General features: G+C 35.9%; 1 pseudogene; it reads right to left on the reverse strand.

Moving 5' to 3' along the window:
• The window catches only part of LOC149545301 (SNF1-related protein kinase regulatory subunit gamma-1-like), a 36,316-nt pseudogene extending 11,875 nt beyond the window's left edge, over positions 1 to 24,441 (reverse strand).
• Between the last annotated feature and the right edge of the window lie 777 nt (positions 24,442 to 25,218).

Below are 25,218 nucleotides of genomic sequence, written 5' to 3' on the forward strand. Positions count from 1 at the left end.
ACATATCTCACTTCTAAGCTTATTCCTTGTCATTGGTCTAGCCTATTTGTTTCCAATAATCTATTCTATTGGATGGTGTCTTCTCACATATCTCACCAATCTTGATTCTGTCCTTGTTTCCATATTTTTCCTTTCAACATCTGAATCACCAAGCATATCTCCATAAGGTAATTCTTCATCTCCTTCATGTGTGCTGTTCTCAAAATTTGAATGTGCATTTTCTATATTATACAACTCGAAATCTGAATGCAACTCGACATTCACTATCTGTGACTTAGTAGATATTGAAGTTTGTTGATGATTTGCATTTTTATTTGCAGCTTCACCTTCATTAGGCATTCCTTCATAGAAGTATACAAAGGACTTGTATTCCTCTATTTTCTTTGCACATTCAACATTTTGGAATTTTGCAAGCTCATAAAATTTTACATTTTTTCTTTCTACAACTTTGTTAGTGTTAACATTCAAGAACTTATAATCTTTCCTTCTAGTGGAATAACCAAGAAATATGCCTTCATCACTTTTTGCATCAAACTTTCCATTCCTAGACTCTTTAAGCATATAGAACTTACATCCAAATATTTTGAATTGTTTAACATTAGGTGAATGACCATACCATAGCTCAAAAGGTGTTACATGTGTACATTTCTTGATTTTAACTCTATTGAGTGTGTAGACTGTAGTACTTACAACTTCTCTCTAGTACTTGAGTGCAAAATTCTTCTCCATCATTAAGGTTTTGGCATACTCAATTACTGATCTATTTCTTCTTTCTACTATACCATTCTATGGTGGAGTCCTAGGTGCTAATGTCTACCTTTTGATTCCTTTTTCATTGCAAAATTCTTCAAATTCTCTTGATGTGAATTCACCTCCTTTATCAGATCTTAGACATTTCAAGCTCTTTCTTGTCTCCTTGTCAACTCTGGCCAAGTACTATTTGAACATTTGGAATGCATTAGATTTTTTTTTTTAGGAACATCACTATCATCATTCTTTAGTAGTCTTCCACAAATAGCATTATGTATCTATCACCTTTGTAGCTTTGCACTTCAATAGGATCACACAAGTCAATGTGAACTAACTCTAATAGTTCATTGGAAGTATAGGTCTTGCTTTTGAAACTGGACTTTTCCATCTTCCCTTGTTGACATTGTTTGCACATTGTGTTATCAAGCTTCTTCAACTTTGGTAATCCTCTGACTTTCTTCATTTTGCTAATGTTGATTAGATTTTCAAAGTTGACATGACATAGCCTCTTATGCCACAACCATACATCATTAGTTTTTACTATAAGACAAGAAGCATCTTCCATATCTAGATAGAACAAATTACTCCTAGTCTGATCACCTTTTCCTAGTAGACTTCCATGAGAGTCATAGATCTTGGCAGTTCTTTTTTCAAATTCTACCTTGCATCCTATGTTGCCTAACTATGATACACTTAGTAGATTATAGTTTAGGCCTTTAACATATTATGTTAAATCCATCTAGATATTTTCCTAAAATTGGTTTGCATAAAGCTTTGTGACACCAACTCATCATCCTTATCACCCAACTAGTTCACAAAATTCAATGTAACCACTTTATCATTTCTAATCTGGCAAGTCTTTAACTTTTCAAATAATGTAACAACTCAAGACTATTGAAATACTAGTGCTTGATACATATTGCTTTGCTCGACATCAACTTTGTTTTTACTAATACTCAACACCTAAACAATTTTGCTTGGCATCCACTATATTTTTTTGATGCTCAACACTTGAAGACCTTTTTACTCGACACCTAAAGACTTGCTAATCAGAACCCAAAGGTCACTTGGCACACACTAGATTTTGCATTTTCTCAGTTTGAACAAAGAATTTTCTCAACACTCATAGATGAACTTAGTTAAGCTTTGCAATTGAATTAGCTACACCTTACAATTCTAATGTATCTACGTGTGTCCATCCTTTGTATCTTAGAGTATGTCTTCAATACACTATTTTATCAATGTATTAGCTAATCCTTTTACTTCATTATAATAACATAACTTCAACCCTTTTCTCTAGGTGCTCTAGTTACCTCTTATTGATTAACTCCTCCTTATCAATCAACTAAGTGATAGTATTTGGATCATTTAAGAAATTATCATTCCTGCAAATAGAAAGTTTGACATCAGTGAAAAAATAATGATTGAAAATATTCTTTACCTATTCCATCATTTTTCTATCAATGATCTTTTCAATCATTTCCAATAGGACACCCAAGAAGAATGTATAATAGGATTTATAATCCCTGTATCCCTTAACTTGATCAATTCTTCTTGCATTTTGGGAGCCAAGGTTGGATTTATTGCCCTTTTTTTTTGTCTAAAAGGTTTAGCATCTAGTTTCAAAGGAATTTCATGCTGAAATAGATCCTCTCTATAAGCATTTAGGTCATCATATGACCATGCAAACACATGCCTATATTTCCTTGAAAAATCTATTAAACATTGCCTTATTTTATGGGATAACTTCTTACCAATATATACCTTCTCTGGTGCCTCTACAACTCCAAAATTTACCTCCTCTAGGTCCTTAGCATTGTATTCACTAGTATCCATTTTTGACCTATCTTGGTTGTCAAAAACTATTTCTAAGACAAGTAAACCCTATGGGATCTTGTTAGTCTTTAGTTGCACAACTTCCTACCCAAAAAAAAAAATGTTTCCATTTATATTTTGCAAATAAGCTGCACAAATCAATTTCTTTTCCTGACAACATATTTTCACAATTCAAAAATCTTAGAATGTCCTTATCATCTTCAAATACTTGCCAATTGTGGACATTATCATGAATAGAAGGCCTAGTTTGAATCTAAACTTTAGATATACCAACAAATGTAATATCATTAGGTTTTATTGCTATATTTGCTAGCAAATGTGCCATTTTATTGTTAGTTCTATCCTTCCAAACTATCCCAAATGCATCAAAATATTCCATCATGTCCCATACTATGTTCTTATACTGATTGAACCTTTTATTCCTTGACACATAACCATTTCTTTTGGGATACAACTAATTCAAAATCTCCTATAACATGTAAAAATTTTATCTCATGCTTATGAGCTAGTCTAAGTCCTAACAACAAAGCCTCATATTCTACTATGTTGTTAGTATAGGGGATGTATTGTATAAAAATGTAACTAAAGGAAATAACACTAAGAAACTAATGCACATTCCTACATGATTATGCAAACCTCAAAATAATGCAAGATAAACATGTAAAAAGCATAACATGAAATCAAAATAGCACTATGCAAACCTCACAAATCACCAAGTGGTTGATGATTTTCTTGCCCATGGGATGTGGTTCCTCAGAATTCCTACAGCATAACAATGGGGTAGATAGTGCTTATGAAAATGAGGAGAGGGATCTCCTTTTATAGGAAATGAGATGCAATGGATGGCTAAGATTGAATGTAAGATAAAGGACTAGGATCTCTCAGGATTGATGAGGTGTCAATGAGGTGGAGGCCAAGTAGACTCCAAGTGGATTAGGGTTTTGACCATTCAAAGGGGGCAATATGCTCATGAGACCTTTTTCAACTCTTTAAATATTCTAACACACACTTTGGTTGTTGTCTTCTAAGACACACCTTTCAAAGGCAAACCCTACGCCCATGTGGTCAATGTGGAAGTGACGTCAACCAGAGGGGACGAAGCATAATTTTACACAAAGATGCCAACACGTTGATGTGGCGATGGAGCTTAGGATTATGACACGTGGATTGATCCGACGGCATGCGCATCCCTGCAAAAAAAGTTACAAGGTCATTAAATAATGTGGGGAAGCGCATTTCTAACATGTGGCAGTGTGGGTCTTAGGAGTGATGACATGGCAAGAACGTGCAAGTTCAAGCAAGTTCACTAGATGCTGCCGCATGGCAAGATCGGATGAGCGGCGGTTCCCTGCAATATGAAGTTGTAGGAATTTAAGTAATGCGGGGAAGCAAATTTTTGACACATAGCACGGGTCCTTGCAGCACTTATGTGGCATCTGAGAGCAATGGTCGGCAAATCAAAGGCTACCACGTGGCAAAAAAGTTGGTAAAACCTTGTTGACTCAAATTGGAAGGCAAGGGCAAAAATAAAATGTCTTTCTAAAATGTAATATTTAATATTTTTACTCAAAAATGGATTCATGTTTAGATTAAATCAAAAAGGGGATTCATTCTAATGTTCAGACATTAAATTTTTTTAAAATTTTTGAAATTTAAAATTTAAAGTGCAGACATGAGTGCCATGACAGAGGAGACTATTTTCAAACAGACTTTTAGTGGGTTTCTGGAAGCCAAAATAGGCGATGTTATATACTGCTAGAATTGGGAAAAGATGAGCTATCCATTTCTGGAGTTAGATTTTGTATAGGTAGAAATGTGTTCGAGCTATACTAGGTTTTCTCCCAGGTTCCTAGATTGTAACAATATTTAGGAATGGAAGTTTAGATTTGATTCCTAGCATGGTGATGACCTGAATTGGGTTAAAAGGTGGTAAAAATTTAGTTTGGGTCAACTTCTAATCACATTCATTCAATAAAAAACTCATTTTCACACATTTCAATCGGTAAATTAGATATTTTGGTGACTCAACAAGGTTTCATCATTTCAACAAAGATATTTTGCAAGTCAATAACAAAAATGATGAAACAAGATCAGATCAGAATGGGAGATGGAAGGAAGAAGTTTCTCAGTTATAGAGGATTACATTTCAAATGGACACTTGTCACTTGAAGATCAGATCTAAGATTCTTTCCTTTGCTATATCTGTCTATCTTTCATTCTTTCTAGAGGTTCCAGTTTTTGTTACTAAGAAACCAATTGGTTCCAGTTTTTTGTGACTGAGAGACCATTCATGGTTCCAATCTTGAGTTCTCTCAAATCTGTGATACCATTCTTCAGCAAATTTTGATGCAGGAGCATCCAGAGGTATAAGGGCAATCCTGTGTCACCCAAAAAATTTACTTAGACCTAGTTTCTGTTTCATGTCTTTACATTTTTGGATACCCATTTGGCTCAAATAAAGGTTCCAACTCTCATAGTTCAACTATCAGTGCATTTGAAAAACCCAAAAAAATAGGAGCATGCAATTTGGCCATCATTTTGGTGACCTAGAAGGTGTGACTTGGCCAGACAAATGTAATTGAGATTTAGAGCATTCCAAAAAAAGAATCAGGTCAAAAGGCCCCACGATTTGAAAGTTATTGCAGTTTTTCAAGTTTTGGAGACCTCCTAAGAATGCTTCAAAGTTAGGTTTGGGGCATTAAATGACCTTGAAAAGGGTCAAAAAATGGGGGACGAGCAAAGCTAGTCCATAGGGCTATAGAGCACTTCGAGAGCTTTTCGAAAATGTAAACGATTCGTCAATCAGAGCTACGGTTCAAAAGTTATGCCTTCCAGAAGTTCGGCTACCGTTTCTGGATTCTTCTAGATTTGCACCGACTTCTAACGCGGCTTCTGGAACCTTCTATTTTGTCGGTGGATGCCTACTAGAACTTTCTATAATATACTCCTAGTCCTTAACCCTCCAGGGTCTATTTAAGGAGATTTTTGTCATTGTAAAAGGCAGTTGGGATTGGAGCTTGAGAGGAGGTGCTAAAAGGAGAAATATTCTCCAGATTTATGCTATTGTAAGCCCGTAGGGCATGTTTTGAAGTTTATTTTCTATGCACTATTTGTACTAGCATATTTTCTCAGTTAATATAATTCCCCCTTTCTATTGTGTCTATTCTGTTGTTGGGTTGTGTCCCCATCAAGTGGTATCAGAGCGGGTTTTCCTGAGTGTGTAGACAGAGCGCCGACTGTGAGGCAGTTTGCACCAGGACTGTGTGGTTGTGGGTTCAAGTTAGAAGATGCCTCCATGAAGAGAGTGTGGCAGAAGGGCCAGAGCTATTGATCCTGAGGAGGTTAGAGCCCTCTAGAGACAGGTACAAGCATTGCAAGAGGAGCTTCGTAGAGGAGCAAATATTGCCGTAGATGACAATAGTGAGGATGAAAATGAAGAGGAAGTAATGGAAGTTGACAGGGAAGTTCTGAATCCTGTAGAGGAAAGGCTTTTTAGGGCCATTACTAGGTTTGGGAAAAGACCTACAATTGAAGTGGGTATATTTTTGAGAAATTTGAAACCAGATGAGTTGATCGATTGGATCAATGAACTGGAAGAATACTTTGAGTATGAGGATATAAGGGACCCAGATAGGGTTAAGTTTGCAAAGGCCAAACTGAAAGGCCATGCCAAAATCTGGTGGCAAGAGGTTCAACTGGAAAGACTTAGAAGAGGAAAGGAGAATATTACAAGATGGGATCGCATGGTGGACAAATTGAAGAAGCAGTTCATTCCTGTGGACTACGAGCTTGATCTGTTTAAGAAGATGCATGGGTTAAAGCAAGCAGGAAGATTAGTCCAAGAATATATAGAGGAGTTTTACCGACTCCTAATTAGAGCAGGGCATGCAGAAGAAAATAAGGAGAAGGTTGCTCGTTATATCAGTGGGTTACGACCTAGCATCCAGGAGGAATTAAGTTTGGTAAGAATGACCAGCGTTGAAGAAGCATACCAGTTTGCCCTGTGAGTTGAAGAGAAGCTGAGTAAAAGGTTTGAAGGAAGACAAAGAGGGTGCGGTCAAGGAGGAAGGGGAAGCGGTAGATCATCTGGAGGCTGCAATGAAACTCAAAAGAGAAATGAAGATGAGGGTACTTGCAGGAACCAGAGGAATGAGGGTTTTAACTGCTCCCGTAATCAAGACTTTGGAAATCAAAGAGGAAGAGGTAGAGGACATGGACAAGGAAGAGGAGGCTTCTGTGGTACCTATTTCCATTGCAATGAAGAAGGTCATCGTGCCTTTGAATGCCCTCAACGACAAGGAAGGACAGATAGGAGAGCTAAGGGCCAAGCTAGGGTTGCTCATGTGGATGAGGATGCACAATCATCACATTTAGAGGATGTAGAAAGAGGAGAGACCTTGGTAAATGAAAGAGTCCTACTAAGTGGTGAGAATGAACTAGGACAATGGAGGAGTTTGTTTCGTACCAGATGCAAGTGTGAGGATAAATTTTGTGATGTGATCATTGATGGTGGTAGCACTGATAACTTGGTATCAGAAGAGATGGTCTCTAAGCTGAAGCTCAAGAGGGAGAAACATCCCCAGCCCTATCGGATTTCTTGGGTAAAAGATGATCATAAGGTCCTGGTAAGTGAACAATTTTTAGTAAAATTCAAAATTGGAAGTTACCATGATGAAGTTCTCTTTGATGTTATTTCGATGAATGTTTTCCATCTATTGTTGGGTAGACCATGGTAGTTTGATAGACATGCAATACATGATGGACATGCAAACACATATTCTCTGACAAAGGATGGAGTTCACCACAAATTGAAGCCCATGAAAAAGGAAGGTGAAAAGGTATGTAGCAGTGCTAGGATTTGTCTTGTTGATGGAAGGAAGTTTTTAGATGGCATGAAACATCAGCGCATGTGCTATGCTTTGATTCCTAGGAAAGATAAAGAAGGTAGTAGTGAAATACCATTTGAAGTTTCAAATTTACTAGGAGAATTTGGAGATATTATCTCTGATAATGTTCCAGATGGATTGCCACCAGTAAGGAAAATCAGTCATCAAATAGATCTGATTCCAGGAGCTATTTTGCCTAACAAGGCTGCTCACAAGATGACTCCTACTGAAACAGAGGAGTTAAATAGACAGGTTTAGGAGCTGTTGAGGAAGGGTTTGATTCGAGAGAGCCTAAGTCCATGTGCAGTACCTGCAGTACTTGCACCAAAGAAGGATGGAGAGTGGAGGATGTGTACAGATTCTTGAGCTATAAATAGGATAACCATCAAGTACCGATTTCCTTTACAAGGATGGATGATCTTATGGACTGCTTGAGTGGAGCTCAGTACTTCACAAAGATAGATCTGAAGAGTGGCTATCATCAAATACGGATTCGAGAAGGAGATGAGTGGAAAATAGCCTTCAAGACCAAGGAGGGTCTTTATGAGTGGTTAGTCATGCCCTTTGGATTGACGAATGCCCCAAGCACCTTCATGCGGCTCATGAATGAGGTACTTAAGAAGTTCTTGAGAAAATTTGTTATTGTCTATTTGGATGATATTTTAATTTTCAGCAAGACTTTGGAAGAACATTTACTGCATATTCGTAGTGTCCTTGAAAGGCTAAGGGAAGAGAAACTGTTAATTAATCTAAAGAAGTGTGTCTTTGCAAAAAGGGAGTTAGTCTATTTGGGATTTGTTATATCACCTGAAGGTCTCAAAATGGATCCAGAGAAGGTAAAAACCATCTTGGAATGGCCTACTCCAAGGTCTGCTACTGAGGTAAGATCATTTCATGGTCTGGTTAGTTTTTACAAGAAGTTTATTAAGAATTTTAGTGACATATGTGCACCTCTAACTGATACAATAAGAGGGGATAGAAAAGAGTTCAAATGGACTGCAGAAGCTGCGAGAAGTTTTGAATTGCTGAAGAAGAAGGTGACTGAACAGCCTGTGTTAGCACTTCCAGATTTTAGAAAAGTATTCCAAGTGGATTGTGATGCTAGTGGTAGCACTATTGGGGCTGTATTAAGCCAAGAAGGTAAGCCTATTGCATATTTTAGTGAAAAATTGAATGATGCAAAGAAGAAGTATTCTGTTTATGATCAAGAGTTCTATGCAATAGTTCAGGCCTTGAAGAAATGGAGGCATTATTTATTGCCAAAGGAATTTTTTTTGTATACTGATCATCAAGCATTACAGTACCTAAATAGCCAAGGTAAGTTGAATCAGAGGCATATGAAGTGGGTAAAATTCTTGCAGAGTTATACATTTGTGTTGAAGCATAGAAGTGGAAAATCTAACAGGGTTGCAGATGCATTAAGTAGGAGACAGTTGTTGCTTACAACAATGCAGGTTGAAGTAGTTGGGCTTGATGAACTCAAGAATTTGTACCCTGAGGATCCTGATTTTGCTGAAGCATGGAAAGCTTGTAAAGAACCTGTTGCTGTAGATAGAACCAAGTGGTTAGACTATTTGATTCAGGATGGCATGTTGTTCAAAGGTAGTCAATTGTGCATTCCAAGGAGTTCCATGAGGGAAAATCTGATTAAGGAGAAACACAGTGGAGGGCTGGCAGGACATTTTGGTCGGGATAAGACCATTGCCATTCTTAGAGAACATTATTTTTGGCCTCAAATTACACAGGATGTGAAGAAGTTTGTACAGAGTTGCCAGGTTTGTCAAGTTGCCAAGGGGTTTAGTCACAATACTGGCCTATATCAGCCATTGCCTGTTCCATCAAGGCCCTGGGAGGACATAAGTATGGATTTTGTTCTTGGATTGCCAAGGACACAAAGGGGTAATGACTCAGTATTCGTGGTGGTTGATAGGTTCTCCAAAATGGCACATTTCATTCCATGCCACAAAACTCATGATGCTGTCCATATTGCAGACTTGTTTTTCAAAGAGGTGGTAAGACTACATGGTCTTCCAAGGAGTATAGTTTCTGACCGAGATACTAAATTTGTGGGGTATTTCTGTAGGACATTGTGGAAGAAGTTGAGAACAGACTTGAAATTCAGTTCCACACATCACCCACAGACTGATGGCCAAACAGAAGTGGTAAATAGAAGTCTGGGCAATTTGCTGAGATGTTTAGTTGGAGATAAGCCCAAGGGATGGGATTTGATTCTACCACAGGCAGAGTTTGCTTATAATAACTCTGTAAATAGGAGTACTGGAAAATCACCATTTCAAATTGTATATGGAAATAGCCCAAGGACTGCGCCATAATTGAGGAAGATAGAACAAGGGGAGAGAACAAGTGCTAAAGCTAAGGAATTTGCTGAACACATCAAGCGTCTACATGAGGAGGTTCAAGCACACATTATCAAGATGAATCAAGAGTATAAAGCTAGGGCTGATGTAAGGAGAAGACATAAGGAATTCCAAGTAGGGGATCTAGTCATGGTGCACTTATGAAAAGAAAGATTTCCAGTTGGTACTTACAACAAGCTGAAAATGAAGAAATTTGGCCCCTGCAAAATTTTGAAGAAACATAACTCAAGAAATGCATATGAGGTGGAGCTGCCAGCTGGTATTCACATTTCTCCCATTTTCAACATTGCAGATTTAACAGAGTATCATGATGATGGTGCAAATGAAGAGCTTGTTTTAGAGGCATGTCCAATTCCTGCTTCTAAGAAGGAGGAGATAGAAGACATTCTAGATCATCGTGTGGGTAGGAGTACCAAAAACAGGCAGTATGAAGAGTATTTGGTTAAATGGAAAGGACAACCGATCGAGGACTCAACTTGGATTTCAGCAGCTGAGGTTTCTCATTTGGGATTTCCTCTACCATCCATAAAGTGACAGGGTCACTTTTCAATCTACCCTGGGTGTCTGATGCAGGAGCATCCAGAGGTATAAGGGCAATCCTGTGTCACCCAAAAAATGTACTTAGACCTAGTTTCTATTTCATGTCTTTACATTTTTGGATACCCATTTGGCTCAAATAAAGGTTCCAACTCTCATAGTTCAACTATTAGTGCATTTAAAAATCCCAAAAAAAAGGAGCATGCAATTTGGCCATCATTTTGGTGACCTAAAAGGTGTGACTTGGCCAGATGAATGTAATTGAGATTTAGAGCATTCCAAAAAAAGAATCAGGTCAAAAGGCCCCACGGTTTGAAAGTTATTGTAGTTTTTCGAGTTTTGGAGACCTCCTAAGAATGCTTCAAAGTCAGGTTTGGGGCATTAAATGACCTCAAAAAGGGTCGAAAAATGGGAAATGAGCAAAGCTTGTCCATAGGGCTATAGAGCGCTTCAAGAGCTTTCCAAAAATGTAAACGGTTCATCAATCAGAGCTACGGTTCAAAAGTTATGCCTCCCGGAAGTTCGGCTACCGTTTCTGGATTCTTCTAGATTTGCACCGACTTCTAACGCGGCTTCTAGAACCTTCTATTTTGTCGGTGGATGCCTACTAGCACTTTCTAGAATGTACTCCTAGTCCTTAACCCTCCAGGGTCTATTTAAGGAGAATTTTGGCATTGTAAAAGGCAGTTGGGATTGGAGCTTGAGAGGAGGTGCTAAAAGGAGAAATATTCTCCAGATTTATGCTATTGTAAGCCCGTAGGGCATGTTTTGAAGTTTATTTTCTCTGCACTATTTGTACTAGCATATTTTCTCAGTTAATATAATTCCCCCTTTCTATTGTGTCTATTCTGTTGTTAGGTTGTGTCCCCATCAAATTTCTCATGTAATGAATAGCAAGAAATAAGAATACAAATAATCTGATCTATTAGGTAGCTTTGCATTTAAATTTTATGCATCCTATTGTAATTTGTTTCAAGGAAATGAATGATAAAGCAGCAGCAAGTCAATCTTCATTCTAATATCTTGTCTCCCATTCATGTTTTTTGTGATCTTTTGTGTTTTGTAAACAAAGAATATGAAACTCAGTTGCAACCTATTGGTTGTATATGTTGATTTATTTTTCCTGTGACTCAAAGAGTTATGTAAATGCTTGATTCATCATCATAGGATTTCAGATTTCATGAAGGGATAAGTCGAGTATGAGGTTCAGAAGGATGCAGATGTCTAATTCACAAAGTGGATAGATAGATCAAGAAGTCCTGATGTATGGCATATGTTAGTGACTTTTAGGGATGTGTTTTAGGGTTTTGTGTGAATTTCCTAATAGATAAGGCACTGATCATTTTGAAGAATCATAAGGTTGTGTTGTTTATATCATGTTTTGCTAAGATCAACATCAATAATCAAATGCTTTTCCCCTTTCATGTTGAAGAGCTATAATAGAATGCCCTCACTCAACTTATGAGATTTCTAGATCTGCATTTGGCTACTATAGATTGATTTTATTTCATGAGTTATCAAGAGAAATAAGGGTTTTATCTGCTTCATATTAGATTCAGTCTATGCTTTGATAACTAGTACCATATAAAAAATCTATAGGTCTACCCACCTAGGTTTTGCAGAGCCTGAAGAAGAAGAAGGGTCAAGCCTTATAGTTGGCCCTGTGTCTAAAGTGATATGTTGATAATGGGAGTTAGTTTCCCCTAGATGTGTCATATTCTCATGGGGATAATTGAAAACCCTCCAGTGTTTTCAAATACCAACAATTTGAAACAAAAACTTTCAAGTACTGACATTGGTTAAAAATTTTGATTCGCCACCCACCCTATCAAAATGGGAACAATTACCAAACAAATGACAAATGCTTTACTAATGGTTTTATGCAAAATGAATATAATCTCCAAATCCATGGGAAACTCTATGTGAAATTCCTACCTTATACTCTACCCAAGGGAGACATAGATCTTAAATGACACACTAATTTATGACAATACTAAGTGTGCCCCTAAAAAAGTCACCATTTTGTTCGTGTTTGAAATTACTGAATAACAAAATATTCAATACCAAAGTGATGGTACTCACACAATCTAAGGATTAGCTATTTCCTATTGACAATTACATGTGCAAATCACTTGGGCCCAACTTTAACAAAACTAAGGATGGTTTTCTACTCTTTAGGTTCTACTAAACCAAGGTGAGTATACCTAGGGGATAATTCACTAGGATGTTGTTATATGAAACTTAATTTAGTTTCATTATGATTCTCAACTTCTATCCCTATCACATATTTAATTTATCCATTTACTAACATTCTCTTATTCATACACATACCTATTAAGAATATTTGGTCATATTTCTCCTTGAGTTTTCAATTATTCCTGGAAAATAGAAGCTACCTAAGACCTAGAAACAAAACATAAATGAGTGATGACCAGCATTATGGCCTTGACAAAATGAAATGAAAATGATTTTGCAATTAAAATTTATTTGTCATGTAGGGGCAAAATCTAATGACAATTATTTCTTATTTGTGTAACCAGTGCCTTATCCATGGGGGCAAAGAGTCAATTATTGGCAGGAGATCTTGTTTTAGATAACTTCTAAATGAAAGTATCAACTATAATCACCAATTTCCATTCTTATGAAATATCCTTCTCATAAACTCATGAATTCTATTGATTTACTAAGGCATTTACATAATCCTTTGAATTATAAGCAACTATAAAGAAATATACAACCCATCTAGACTACTTTTAACCAGTTGAACCTTATTCAAATGACTTCAAAATTAACAAATTCATGAAATAGAGATACAAAATTGTGATATAGATCTAGTGTAAATACCCTTTTGCATTATCCTTTTATATGACTAATACAATAACCAATAGAAACTCATTAAGAATCCTAGAATATCTTGTTGATTCTATCATTTCTTTATATTGTTAGAAGGCACATAATAGAAAATAAACTCAGAAAAACAACTACATATGAACGGACTAACAGTATTTTCTTTGAGACTAAAAAATATGCAAGTCTTGGACCCTCACATTGCCTTGAAAACTCATTTATATTGGAATGAGTTGCAACAAGCAAAGGGAAAATGTGACTAACAAGTGTCCTTCCAAATAGAAGAGAAATATAGTCTACAAAAAACAAAACAAAGTGTAAGAGAATGCTTAACACATCAATATATTCTTTGGTTGACCTCATTAATATTACATTATTACAAGATATGGGATCTTTTAATTTGCTACCACTATTCTGAATCTTTGGAGTATGTAGCTACTAGGCTTACCAATGATGAATCATGCTATGGCACTTGTAAATCAATTTTTACCCTTGTATTTCAATGTTTTCATCTTGGATAGAAAATACTACTTTTACTCTTGATTGTTCTTATGTCATGTACACATCTTGGGGTTTTGTGCCTATAGTTGGAACTAAATGGTGACCTTCATCTTCCTCACCTTTTAGATCTGGTTCTATTGTGTCAATAATCTTCACCTCATCACTCTTTACCTCATCCTCATCTATTTCAACTTCTTCAAATTGCTCATCAAAAGCAATATCTGCCATCCATGTGTCAAATAATGCATCATTTGGGCAGTTGAATTGAAAAATGTCACTTTTCCTTTTAAGCATATACTCAGCTTCATTATCAATAGTAACAAAATCCTACTTCAAAGAATCAAAGAATAACTGCGCCTTTCCTAACTCTTCAAATGAAGTGGCCCATCAAGCATGCCCTTTTTCATTTATGATTTCATTCATCCTCAAAAAAAATAAAACATCTAACTATTTATTCCATTCATCTTTTCTTTTCAATTTATTCTTTCTATCTGTAGCATGAGGAAATAAATCAAATTTTTGGGTCATGTACTTACTCAAGTAGCCAACCATTATTCTTTATAGATGAACCCTCCTATCATCAAAATTTGGAAAATCAGTAACAATATCATAGATCCTTTCAATTTAATCATGGGATGACCTTATGATAGACTAACACAAGAATTTCAGTTCTTTCCTTCTCCTTTTCTTACTTCATCTATTCATAATAGGCTTTAAAACCTCATCATTTGCTCTCAATTCTTCCAAAAAATTTAGCACCATTGCTAATTGATCATAAAACAATGGCCACTCAATTTTGTATGCCAAGTACATGAGAGCTTTTCTTAATTTCTCTTCATATTGTACATTTAACTCTATATGCCCATAGCTTTCTTTTTTCTTCTTCAAAATCCTTAGTTGTGTGGTATTTTTGCCTTTGGGGTCTGTCTAGTATTTCTATAAGGGAAGTGGATTTGAAATGTTCCACTGGAGGAAAACGATATGTTATTCTTGGCCTTGTATACCTGCCCATTACTTTATTCTCAAGTTCAATCCTCTTTTGAACTTCTTTATTATAGGCCTCCAAAATTTTCTCATATTTACTCTACAACTCAAGCATTGTCTTTTCCTCCCTCTCAATAATCGCCAAAACAAAATGAGATTTTCTCACATTCATGTGTGCTACTTGTACATGGGAAGTGTCAGCTACTCTTCTAACAATAATTTTTCCCATTAATCCAGATGCATCTAGCTATGATGGTGTAGCTCTTGATCCTCTCCTCAATGACAAAATGATCAATGAAACTTGGTCTTCACTGAAAGTAGTGCCCTTGAAGTCTTTCTTATTCTGGCCCTATAGATCAAGTTTATTTGAAACTAAATTAAATACCAAGGCATTAGCAATATCCCAATTAGGTAAGAACAAAATTTTTTATTCCTTCACCATTTATCTTCCCTCATGAGAGCTTATACTCTAGAATTCCTTAATCATCTCTTCTTTTATTTGGTTTTGCAAGTTAGCTTTCCAATTTTGGATTCTTTGCTTTCAATTTATTGCACCTTTCTTCAAAATTGCTCATATTTTCCCTCCATGCAAATTTGTGGAAAGCTCTAGATTTAACAAAATTGTCATTAGACAAAAATTGATGACTTGCCTATTCTAATATAGGGTCCAATTCCTTGCCTCTATAATAAGCTTACTGTTAAATCTAAACTTGGCATGGGAGGCTCTTGAGGGTTTCCCTCATCCAATTCTACTTGGGTAATGAATATGCCTCCTTGTGACCCTATTTTCTCAATCTATTCCCTAGTGAGCTTTTCTTCTTCTATTCTCAGAGGGGATTGAGTAGGTTAATACTCATCTACATGAGGGATCCATTCCTTTATTATCTTTTGCCTCTTGGGAGAAGGATCATCAAGACTTTCCTGTAGGACTACTCTAGTAGATCCCATTATTTTCTTTCCTTTATCCATGGTGGCCCTCCTACTCTGAATTATGGTATAGCCTAGCCTCTTTTAAACAACCAGTGACTAGCTCCTACATTAGGAGTAAAAGCTAACCTTCTCGTGACCTCCCTAGCTCTATCTAGGTAAGAGTCAATAAAATATTTTTTCTTTTCATTCATTACTTCCATTATCTTAGGCAAAGAATTCATGAGTTTATTGATTTTATCCACCTCTATAACAACTTTATCTAGATGACTGTAATTTTTATCAAAATAGTGAATGAATTCCAAAACTCTAGAGTAAACTCTCCATTTCTCCTTTTTGGTTTTTTTCTCTTGTAATGAGAACTCATTTCTTATGATGTCCTTTGGATACTATGACATGCTTTATCTTTCCCAGTTTAACCCTAAGCCTGAAGATCAAATTGTAAAACCCCTCAGTATCACAAAAATAGGGATGGGAAATAGCCACTTTATATTGATCCAAAATTTTATACAAAAAGAACTAACACCCTTTGGTAATTACAAACTAGTGTGCAACAGTACAAGTAGGGAAAATTGACCCCAGTGTCCTTTTCAATATGTAAGTCTCCTCCAAGCCTCCTAACTGCCATAAAACCTCAGCCATTCTTACCTTGAAAGGCACTTGATAAGGCAACACATGAGGATTCCCTTTGAAACCATAAACTCTAAACACAATAGAAATAGAGCAAGGGATGATATCTCCCCAATTGTTTGAAACTTTCAAATCATTGGGGTTATCCATAGGCCTAATGAGATTCATTAGTGCCTTAGGGATTTTTGGATTATCACTTAATATGAGGCATCTCAGTTTAGAAGTGAAGTACCTATCAAATCTAATAAAACTAGCATCATCAACATCCTATGTCATATCAACACTCCATAATTGGATTGGTAGTGCTTCCCCATCCTACTCTCTATTCAAATCCATCTCCTTACCAAAATATGTCACCCCCTTAAACAAAAACATGTGCATCAATAAAGAGTAATGACCAAAAGTATTCTCTACTTTTCCTTTCACAATTCCAACCAAGACAACATGAATTTTGTCAGCAAAATAAGTGGAAAAATAAAAAACAACATCTACCCTGAAGAAATAAATCTAAATCATCATATACATGAAACTGATAGGCATGACATTTTGCTCATCCTCACCAAAAACTTGGCACAAGGTCATGTACACCTCTACAGCCCAGGAAGTAAAAAGTTCCTTCTTGAAAGGTTCCCTAGAGGCAATAATGATCATTGGCAAGGTTCTAATTGTTCCAATATGTGCCCTCAGTGCACCTCTCCTAATCACGTCCTTCTTAGCCACATATTCCTTTTCCAATTCATGTAAATTAATTGGCACATGGTAATCTATTAAGGGCTCTAAGAAAAAGACTTCTCTGATTTTATCAGGACTAATTGTAACTAGGGGCAAACCATCAATCCTTCTTACTACTCTAATTGCCTGGTCATAATTTCTAGCAATGGCTTCAAGCAAATCACAATCCATGAAGACACTAGGAACCACTAACTTTCCCAAATTAAAATTCCAAACATTTGAATGCGAGGAGAATAGATTCCTCTCTAAGAACCATTTTTAAAATAAAACAAGGCTAGTTTGAGAAGTTATTGCATCCCTAACCCAATTCCCCTTATCATAAAACCCATCTACAATTTTTAGCCTAGGGTTTAAGGAAGTCAATTTCTTAACCTAAACTATCTAAGTGGTTGATTCAAGAAGCAATTCTAAAAAATCATCATGAATGTTTCTAGCTTGATAGTCCCTTTGTCTTGAGAAAACCTTCTTTGGAGGAATTTTGAATATAATTTGTAGGAATTGAAATTCTATAGAGATTGTTTTTTCACAAAAATTTACTTGATCTTCTATTTGTTTTCTCTATGACTTTGCAGTGTTTTGCGAACAATTGAGAAATTTTTGCACCTTGAGTCCTTTGACTCAAGCTTCAACACAATATTCTCTATGATTTGTTTTTCTTAGAAAGCTCAAAGTCTTGTTCACGTAAGGTGAAAATGTTGAGATCCTCTATGATATGCTCTATTTCTACTCACACTCAAAGCATTCATATCTCATAAATGAACTATAATGGAAGACATGGTGGCACTACCTTCTCTTTTTAAATTTGCAATGTCAATCTTAGAAAATCCTATGGTCCAAGAATTAAAATGGGGCTGACTCATCTTCTTCTCAACATGCTTACAGTTAAAACAATGAAATCCTTCCATCTACACCTTTCCTCTACTACTGGCACTTTGAACTGGACCCACTTTTCTTTGAATACATGTGTCACTGTATTGCTATCTCACTATGCATAAAAAGCAAGCAAATCCTCTATGCAAGATAGCATTAACCATCGATCTCACCTTGATTGAATGGATGACATTTAAAAGAAATATTTTAATATAGTTGGTGGGTCCACTACCAATTTTTCCTTCTAGCCATGTCGCTATCATTAAACTTTGAGCACTTATTCATAGGGAGCATGTGATAACTATAGATCTTATACGATCAAATGGTGAAGTAGTTTCATATCAATCATGCAAACTTTGGTGAGTCGCTCAATCAGCAAGTCATGTTGAGTAAATAGGATGTAGATTGTTATAATGACTTAGTGACAACCATTGATCTAACCAAGATCCAATTATCTTGATTTATTATCTTTGATCTGACTTAGAGGTGGGTCCACACTCATGATGACATGGGAAAGTCCTATCTATCTAGCAAATATATTACTTTTTAATTCTCCATTGTGATAACTGTCACCTGGGTCTTGTCGTGTTCCTTAATTTCAGATGAGTCACTACATCACTATTGATGAAGTACAAATCTTTTTTGGTTGTGACATAGTGACCTCTGATGGACTTTAAAAAATTTGGTTCCTAGGCTCTTATTAAGATGCCACCATGTCATAGGATTTGTACAACTCACTTATGATAGAGCATTCAATGGGACCCACCTTCTGTAACTACTGCCAAATAACTAGTTTCCTGATGAGTCATTATGTCATTACTAGAAAAGCTTTACATTTTTTATGGAAACATAGCAACCTCTAGTGAACTACTAAATCTTGGTGATAGAAAAATCTAACTATCATTCATGATACATTAATGAGTACCTTTCTCAGTTCAATCAATATCCATGGTTATGATTTCCACATGGGAACTCTGTCATTACTTGTCAATATCGAAAGCCACTGCCTTTCTTCCATTTTTGATCAGTTGCTACATCACTACCAACATGATGCATATATTTCTTGATCGCGATATAGTGAGTCACCAAGAAGTTTGAGGCTTTTGATGACATCTATCATAACTTGCTCCATGTGTCCTTTTTGACAGTGATGACTACAAGACAAATCACGTGACTAAATCTTTTCAAAACACTATGCCTTTCTAGTGCTAGTTTTGACTTTATGACACTGCACTTCCAATTTCTATTAGTCACTTTCTCATGATGATAAATAACCCTATAATTCTCTATAATGACAATGCGATAATCGTTGATCCAATCAAGATCTAATGTTGGGAAAGACTCTTCAAAATGGTACTCAAAAATGACTTCAAAATAAGTGGGAAGAGAATATTCAGACCTTTTGAAAGATTTGTCACTAAGACAAATTTAAAAGAACATGACCTATGGTTTAAACATATATTTTCAAAGGTATCAAAAATACAAGACCAAAACTAGAAACCCTAGGCTCTAACAAATGGACTTACATCTGAATTTTTATACCATGATTTTAGGAAAAATTATTATGCAAAAATTAGACCAATAGGATGATTACTCATTGATATTCATGGTAATTAAATATTGAGAAGTCATAAAGAAGGATTGAAAACCTCCCTATAATACACTTAAATGTAGCATTGATGAGAAGAAGAAATTTTAAAATAGAATGAGAAGTAACGGAGATTATGTAATGCACTATTAGATCTTGAGTACATTAATATCATGGAATTAGACACAACATGTGACATAAATGGGTTAAACTAGAATCACTATATAAAGAATATGCCTATGTGAAGAAAGGAAAGTTGCAAAGTTTCATAGGAAGTCTAGAATCTCTAAGAATGAGTGAAGATAAGAATAGCAATACCTAAATAAAAAAAGTGAAAGAGAAATTGTATGAAATCAGATGTAGTGGTACAATAATGGATAAAGATAATATTGTCTTCAAGATATTAAGATCCTTTGAAGCTTCTCCTAAGAAAAAATGTCTTGTGATTGAAAAATTAGAATAATATGTAAGGTGAATAGCTAGACTCATTAGTTTGCAATTCTTTTGAAAATACTAGATTTGGTGACAATTTACCTAAGGTAGAATGTGCATTTAAAGATAATTAATTCAAATGATATGAAAAGGCATGAGAATAGGGATATTTCATCAACTTTTTATTTTTCTAAGTATCTATCTAGATATGCTAGGGATTTGGAAGAGATTGAGGAAGAGGAAAGAAAGTTGGAAGACTTGGAAAGCTTGATTACTATTAGAGTATATAAAGGTGGAGGTAAGCATGAATGGAAGTTTCTTTTAAAGTGATTTTTCATGTAATAAGGTTGGTCATTTTTCTTCTAGATGTTTAGAAAGAACACCAATGTTCAATACTAGATAGTTTTAGAGAAAATAGCTTAAGGAGTATTAAATTCTAGTAAACATGTGATTGATGATGAATCTGTAAAGAGTGAAGATAGAATTATATTCATTTTTATTAGACACGAGGGAATTATAAGTGTATTTTTCATTGCACAAAACTCTTACCTTTCTATACGTTATATGACCACTTGACATATTAAATACACATGAAGAAGTTAGCCCCTTGTTATAAATCTCAAGGGGAGTGATGATCATTTTGTCAATAATATCCCCCTCTATGTTACTCAGGGTGTCAAACTTGTGACCAAGCTCTGATGCCACTTAATTTTTAAGTGTAATTTTTATTTTTTTGAAATAATTAATAGCAGCCAACAAGATGAGGGGCTGACCCCAAAGTACAAAAAGGCTAATGAAATAATTGGAGGTAACCTCACAGTCAACTAACCAATACCAACTTTAAACTTCAGAAAAAAAGTCCATAGTCAACTAAATAGTACTACTAGTCTTTAAAGTAATATGCATAATAGACTATAAAATAAAACAAAAACCCTTTAAAAAAATTCTACTATAAGCCCCCTTAATTGGCATAAACATAAAGACCCCATGGGGTACCAAGTTCATAGGCATAATTATAAACACAATAAAAATAATAAAAAGACACAGGGATTGCTACACTTTTTGATCCCATGGATATCATCCTTCTCAAGCACATCCTTGTTCCCATCCTCCCCTTCCACTTTAATTTGTTTGTCTAGGATATTCTTTAACCAATCCTTATCTAGGAACCCATAGATGGATCGAGTGGTCTCAGTGACTTTTCCCAGGTTCTTCTCCTCTTTGTTCACCTGCAAAAAATAGAGGGTGGTGACTATGGAGTGCATGACCTTGGTAGAAAAATCCACCAAGGTTTCAAACCTCTTGTAGATAGTATTTTGGTTGTTAACCAAGCCCATGATGGAATTATCCAGCCTTTCTAGTCTCACCTTGCTATGGCTATGCTTTTCTTTCATCCCAACACTTCTAGGGTTTTATTTTCATGGGGAAGTAATCTTCCCCCCACTTCTAGTTAGGGTATCCTTGAGGGTGTCAGAGACATGAGAGTGGTTTAGGGTTGGGGATAGGTGTTTGTCTTGAGGAATTCTCTTCTTATTAGTAGGTTTGGCATCACTTTTAGAGGATTCAAAGCTAGAATCATGCATGGGAGGGACTTAAAATTTTCCATCTAGAGATATTTTATGGACCTCCTAACACTTTGGTTACCCTTCCTAGTGTCTAAATCTGACTATATCAAATTTATTTTAACCTTAGGGTTAATTTTGACATCTAGGGTAGGGGTTTTCTTGAACTTCCTATGGCTTGGGCCAGTGCCAAGGAAGGCATGGGGAGTAACAGAGGCAAGAGGGTTAACCAAAACTAATAGATTCAAGGAAAGATGTTGGCTATAAATTTTATTCATCAGCCCCTTCTCATGTTTCCTCCTAGCCTTAAAAATAAAATTCTCCAACAAATAAAATAACTAAAATAAGAAGGAGATGTGGTTCAAATTCCTAAAATGAATTAGGATGGGGAATAGTAGTAGTAGAGTACTTGAAAATGATCCTTCAAGGTGATGTACTACATGATAGCATAGAAGATGACGTCCCAAGAATTAGGAAGGGCTACTTGAGAAAACCCTCTAGGCAATATATCTAGTTCCTCCTTGCCTTTGAAGAATTTTCCTAGGCTAGCTTCCTCATTGACCTTGGCCTACCTTTGTTAGTTCTTTCCTTCCATAGAAAATTCACCAGCCCTTGTGATGGTTTTTTCCAAAATATTGAAACTCATGCCATTGACAGTCACCTTCTCATCCTTCAAAGTCTAGAAGAACTACATCAATATTACCTCAACATGCTTTACCATTCCCTTCATTTACTATTAAAGGTTTCCTTCCTTCAAGTACACCATTCTAGCCTCACTACTTTGAATGATATCTTCCACACCCAATGGTCCCACTCGATCACTATTTCTAATACCCTCACCTAGATCAACCACTAATTCTTTAGATGACATAGTGTTATTGTTGGTTCTAACATTTTAGGGTATAAATTGAAGAACCTCAACAAATAAAATGAAAAAGCATTGCATGACCATCATAAGTCCGTAATGTTTCTTTAAAAAAAAACCATTCTTTATAGCATGTGTGAGTGCCCTATTTCCATCCATAAATGGTCATTTCAAGTTGTATCTTGTGTGGGAATTCATTAACTTGTCATTTTTATCATTACTAGATCATTTTCTACATCTTTCTAAGTCCAACCTTTGCATCCTTTTACAGTAGTAATCAATATTCATGAAACCAAAACTACAATGCAATTCAATAATTAACTATGCCAAAAAATCCCTTTATGAAACATCTTGTTCACATGCTTACATGGAGAAAAGAATGCTTGCCACCTATTTTGATTACTCATATGGTATTTATAAAGGTACACTCCCTTTCTATCACAACTTGAGTTAATGATGGAAAGAACCTGATGTCATCCCATTCCACAATGTGCATGACACTATGGCCAAATTTAGTCAGCACATTTTCCATGCCATTTCCTTCATGATACATGTGAGAAATGTGGATCTCTTGGAAATCTTGTGTCAACCTTCATATTTTATCAATTATAACTTTAATCAACTTGTTGCTTCCACAGCCAAGTCTTGGTGCATTCTTTTAGAAGCCTAATAGTGAGCTAGGCCAACCCCTTGCTAGTAGTGTACTTTTTATTGCACCAAAAGGTGAAAATTTTAATTCTTTATACAACTACTAGACATATAGTGTTGGTGTAAATAAGTATTTACTTATTAGACTTACTTAAGTTTTACTTAGGTTAATGCATTATTTAATTATTTTGCATTATTTTATTATTGTTTTAGGTGAGACACTTAGGAGTTTATGAACTCTCATTGAGTTATGCAACTCTAATTATGCACATAGTCTCTACAACATAGGAGTATGCATCATTCACTGAGTTGTCATGATGACAACATAGTTTTCTACACTCCTTATTTAGCACATGTTGTCTACTCCACCAATTTGTGTGCTACACCATTGTAGTCTTATCCTCACATCATCACACTTAATCCCATGCTTAATGGAGGATAATCCATATCTGGTGGACATGTGCCTAGTTGTATGACATATCATAGTGCTGACTTCTATGCATTCTAGAAGCTCTCCTGAGGCCTTTATATTTAGGCACTCTTAGTGTACTCTTGTATCCAGTTATTGAATGAATATTGTCATTCTGATCATACTCTACCTATTTTGGTCTATTGTGTGCTTGTGTTGAGTTCTTTAGTTATTGGGTGAATTCTAGCCTAAGCCAAATTCTTACATGGTATCAGAGCTAAGGAGGATTCTCATCACGTAGCTATTTGAGACCTTTCATGCTTCAACACATTGACTTGAATATGGAGGATCCATAGAAATTGGGAGCATCTAGAGCTAGATTTGACCTCTTTGTTGTGCCCAGAGCATCAATTTGGTGAAGATTGACTATAAATTTTCCTATATTGGGTAAAAGTTGATCGTGAGGCAAAAAAAATTGCAAATTGGCACCTGAAGGCAACGATTTGCAAATTGGGTATGATCTATTTTAGATCTATTTAATTCATTTTTTGGATCTGAATTTATTCTTCTTTGTTATTATTGGGTATTTTTTTGATAGTATTTTCAGAATTAATTCTCCCATCAAAGAAATTTTTTTTGCAGTACGGGCTATCAGAGCCCATACTGCACATTTGCTGGAATATTATATTTATTTTTGTAGGAGTTTTTATTTAATTTTTAGCTTAAACAAGTCTCGAGCCATACCCTGCAAACAATGTACAACACCCAGTCAAATTTTGGCAAGTATTATCTACCCACAAGCCAAGCTCAATCGGCGTCTACATATTCCAACCACATTGGCTGGCACTACGCTCAAACTGACGGTGAGAAACCTGACCAGGATCCCCCTTCCACCGTCTCCACATTGCTCAGCATTCTGCAGGTGAAGGTTATTAAAGAGTGCATATTGTGTTGTCCTATGGATGTGGGACTATAATAGCAAACTCTGGCAATCGCTTTCATTTCTAGCACCCGCAATATAAAAACTGGCTTCTGCCCACACTCTAACAAGTCTGCCATAAAGCAATTGCATCATTGGCCATGTCTCACCTCAGTCAGTAGTGAAAGTCAGTCACCATCACTGAGTCAGCATCCCTACTGTCAGTACTGCCAGCAGTGACTTAGCCACATGCAGACATCCACACAGACAATACCACCTACACATTTAGCCAACACTTAAGTAGCAAAGTCAGCATTCGTATGCTCTATTAGCACCCCATGGCAGTGATTTCCATACACATCCATATAGTACAGACAGTGATGTGTCCCATCCATACTGCCATGTCATCCAGTGGGTTCAATTTTGTGCTAACATCATCATTTTATGAGCCTAAAATTAATGGCCGTATGACCATCATTTTTTGGCCCAATTCAACTACTGTGATGTCTGTATGACCATCAAATTTTTCTGGTGCTTAACCCCATCTAACCCCTCACTAAATTGATTTTGGTTTTGGTAGTCTAACTTCAAGAGGCCATAACTCACACAATTAGACTCCAAATCAAGTGCAATTTTTTTGAAATTGGGTAAAATTTTCTAAATTTTTCAGTGGTGTAGCTATTTTTTGGTTTTGGTGTAAGGAATTTTTGAAAATTGCATTTTTTGGTGATTGTATTTGGATAATCCCACAATTTGCAACTTCAAATGCTCTGTAATGCTTCAGTATTGTAGCACATTGTAAAGTTTCAAATTTGTACTCTATTAAGAGGTTGTAACAAGAAAAATCAAAAGCCTACAAAGGCCAAAACTGGCAAGTGGCCCATTTTAATTGCACTATTGATAAAGTGCCCAAAGTA

The sequence above is a fragment of the Cupressus sempervirens genome, chromosome 7 (genome assembly GCF_028749045.1).
Source record: "Cupressus sempervirens isolate cs-2001-9-10 chromosome 7, ASM2874904v1, whole genome shotgun sequence".
Classification (NCBI taxonomy): Eukaryota; Viridiplantae; Streptophyta; class Pinopsida; order Cupressales; family Cupressaceae; genus Cupressus; species Cupressus sempervirens.